We start from the raw sequence: 3,870 nt of genomic DNA on the forward strand, positions 1-3,870 counted from the left end.
CGGGGGTGCCCCCCCCCACACGGGCCAAGGTCCCCCTGCCACTGGCCGTGAGTGGCGGGATCTGCCAGCTTCCCTGTGGCCCTGCTGGTAGACAGCCTGACCTAGCTTCCTGGGGGGCAGCATGGTATTCCCTGCAGGCAGGGGCAGTTTGTTGTGTTCTCCAGGATTCCTAGGCCCTAGGGGCATTCACTCCACTCCTACCTCCCCCACCTCCCAGGGCAGCCTGGCTCTGACTGGCCAGCAGATGGTCCTCCTGTCCATCTGCCAGCTTCCCTGTGGCCCTGCTGGTAGACAGCCTGACCTAGCTTCCTGGGGGGCAGCATGGTATTCCCTGCAGGCAGGGGCAGTTTGTTGTGTTCTCCAGGATTCCTAGGCCCTAGGGGCATTCACTCCACTCCTACCTCCCCCACCTCCCAGGGCAGCCTGGCTCTGACTGGCCAGCAGATGGTCCTCCTGTCCTATGCGCCATTCCTCAGGAAGCCCTCAGCCCCTCGGTTGAGCTGTTAGCCTCAGCGTTGAAGCTGGCTCACTTCACCTTGGGTCTGCGGTTTGAGGAGAAGAGCTGGGCCCAATGCTTTGGGCCTCCAGGTACCATGAAGAAAGGAAGCTCCAGGAAGCAGTCACAGCTGTTCAGGCTGCCCTGTTGCTAACCCCACATCCTAGGGTCTCCATCATTCAATGAGGCTGGCACAGGACTTAGAGGCAGTGGAGCGCCTCACTCTTCCCAGCACCTCCTCCCACCAAGCAGCTAAGTGCTATTTAGTCTGCAGGGACTAGCCCAGAAGTGAGTGGGCTCCTGAGAGAGCTAGGTGCCTTGAGGCCCTTCGAGGGATTTTCTCCGTGCCTCAGGGATGCTGCCTGGGTCTACCAGGGATGGAGAATCTGGATCTGCTTTGGTGGCAACGGGCTCCAAAAGGGCAACTGGCTATAGGCTGAGACTTAGCTCCAGCCTCTAGGTTGGGGTCCCCAAGCCACAATCAGGCTGGACTGTGCTGCTCTCCTTCAAGGTGTCTGTGGAGTGCCATCTTCTGTCCTGGACAAACCCAACATCAGTCTCCCGTTGTTTCTGAGTGGAGAGCCCTGCCTGGGGCTCTGAGCAGGCTGTACCTCTATTTGGCAATAAAAGTGTTCTGGATGCTGCCAGGCACCTGGCCTAGGCTCTTCCCTGAGCGTGAGAAGAGGGTGGTGGTGGAGGTGTGAGGGGCTAGAGAGGCAGGCCATCAGGGCTGGACCCTTGTTGTGGCACCAAAACGTGACTCCCATGCTTGTCTTTGGGACTTCCTCCTCCTACCCCCTTTCCTGGAAGCCATTCACCTCCTGGGACTGAGAACCACAACCTGAAACTGTCCTGTTCCCTCGCTGCTCCTACCTGGTCAGCGGGCCCCACATGCCAGCTCAGAGCTGGGGACAAGGACTGCCTACAGGTTGCCCTGGCTGGACTTAATGTCCCAGTCTCTGTCCTTATAAGTCTCAAGATCCTTTGACCTGAGAGTTCCTTTTTTTTTTCCCCCTTAAGAGAGATTTTTACTATAGGACACACATGCTCACTGGAGAGACAGAGGGACAGGACAGAAAGCAAGGAATCACCCCCCAGTGGGGGATGGCCACAGAACAGTCCCTTCTCCATTCTCTTGGAATTTTGGGCACACTCATACATGTGCCCAGAGTGACTTTTAAGCCGCTGAGTCCAGGACTCAAACCAAGGTCGACTACATGGGAGTCCAGCAACGTAAGTAACCACTTCACCATCTACTGATCCCACCCTAGAGTTCTGCTTTTTTCCTTTTTGCTTTTTAGCTCACTTACCTGCCATTGGTCCCTTTTTGGGGACAGAGAGGAAGAGAAACTGGGCTGTGACTGATAGAGGCTAAAACCGAGATGTGCAGAGAGATGAGCAGAGACAAGGAGAGACGGAGGACCAGAGGTGGACAGAAACAAAGAAGGAGGGAGAGTCTGAGACAGAAATACACACAGAAATGGGGCCCCAGCTTGGCTATTGTGGTGCAGATTTGAGAGTGTGGGATGGGTAGGGGTAGGAGAAGCCCCAAGTTCCTAACTCCACTAAGCCCCACTAGTCTGGGTTCCAAGCTTGTATACACCTTGGGCCACCAGAGGGTGCTCTGAATTCTTTTACTGCACCAGCTATTTGCCAGCTCTGGAAGGAAGGGGTGGCCTACAGGGGAAGATGCCTGGGGATACATCTGTCCAACTGCTGCTGTGGACACATGACTGGGTAAAAGTATGATTCATGAAAGAGAACCTCATCCTTAGGCCCTCCCCAGGCTGACTTCAGGCTCCCCTCTGACCACCACCCACTTACCCGGCCCCTGTTCCAGCCCCACTACCACCCTAGATTTCACAGCTGCTGAGAGGACAGAGTCAGCAGGCTTCAGGACCAGCACAACTGGGTTCACATCCCCACCATACCAGTTTCTGTCAAGTAACCTGGGAATCCTCTTGACCTCTCTGAAGAATAAACATGAAACTGAGGCACAAATAAATGTACCCTGCAGAGTGGGCCTGAGGAGCATTGACTCAGAACATCTGATTCAGTACAGTGGGCTTTCAGCTGATTAGGCAGCAGTAACTGGGTGTGCAACAGCAAAGCCAAAGGTCTGGGAGCCAGCAGGTTTCTTAGGCAGCTGTTGAAAGGGTATGCACTGGCTGCCATTGAACCACCCAAGTGTCTATAGCTGTCCTGCCCGGGCAGGGACACTGCAGGAACTGATCCAGGAGGCAAAGGGTCAGACTTTACTGATCCAAATATATATATGTGCTCATTCACACTCAGGGAGGTGTTCCCAGCAGAGGGTACAATGAGGACAGCACTAGTGAAATCTCAAGGATCCACATCTCAGGTCTACAGGGAGGAGGATGAAAGGCAGAGGAGGTAGGAAGTCATTCCTATCTTTATTTTTTTAAGAATTATTTTTTATTTAATTTTATTCAGTATCATTATTTTTTATTTCTTTGAAGTTGAGACAGAGAGAGTCAAAGAAAGAGAAGGAAAGTGAGAAAGCAAGCTGCCAGGTCTGGGACTGGATGTGCAGTCAGCCATGTGGGAGTCCAGCTGCCCCCCTATCTTTATTTTAAGAGCATCCCCTACCTTGTGGGGATGGGTTAGAGGGATCAGGATAGGGACTAGGAATTTACTGTGGCTAGAGAGAAGAAAAGCATGGCATGCAGGTCCTGGGAGGAGAGGAAGAAGGATGGCTTGCCGCATATCTCTGCTACCCGGGTGATGAGCAGGGGCAGGAATTTGGTTGTGGTTTGGATCCAGAGGCTTTCCAGCTTATGGACACATGGCTGGGTTCAGGAGTCAGTGCTCCAAGCGTGGAGGGGATGTTAAGGGGAAGAGCTCAGGGGCCCATGAGGTCAGCAGGCCCTAGACAGAGCCCCAGAACTGCGAGAGGAAAAGGAGCTCTAAGAGGAGATGGAGGCGGGTGCAGCTCCTCAGGGGGGGTTCTGAACAACAGGAGAGCATAGCGCTAGGGAGGCCTGGGGTTGGCTAAGCGAGGCAGGCAGTGTCTGCTGGGCCCTCAGGGGATGTGAGTCAGAGCTGGTGGGAGGACCAGTCCTGGGCTGGTGTATGTTCTTGGGGTCCTCAAGCAGGGGTCGGTAGCAGTGACCTGGATGTGGAGGCTACCAGGGACCCCTTGTGTGACCTGTAAGGAGACCCCCCCCTACGTGTGGGGCCCGCGCCAACGGCAAAACGGGGACGGGATGTGGGGGCCCTTAGGAGCTCCCCGCGCTAGCGTCCCTGAATGGAGGCCCCGTGCAGGGACGGGGAGCGGCCGTCTCCAGCAGCCAGGGGGCCGCGCCCCGCCGCCCTTGCACGCCTCTGATCTAGGGGCCGTCGCAGCCCCTGGC

Source organism: Tupaia chinensis, unplaced genomic scaffold, assembly GCF_000334495.1.
Source record: "Tupaia chinensis unplaced genomic scaffold, TupChi_1.0 Scaffold000523_1, whole genome shotgun sequence".
Lineage (NCBI taxonomy): Eukaryota > Metazoa > Chordata > Mammalia > Scandentia > Tupaiidae > Tupaia > Tupaia belangeri.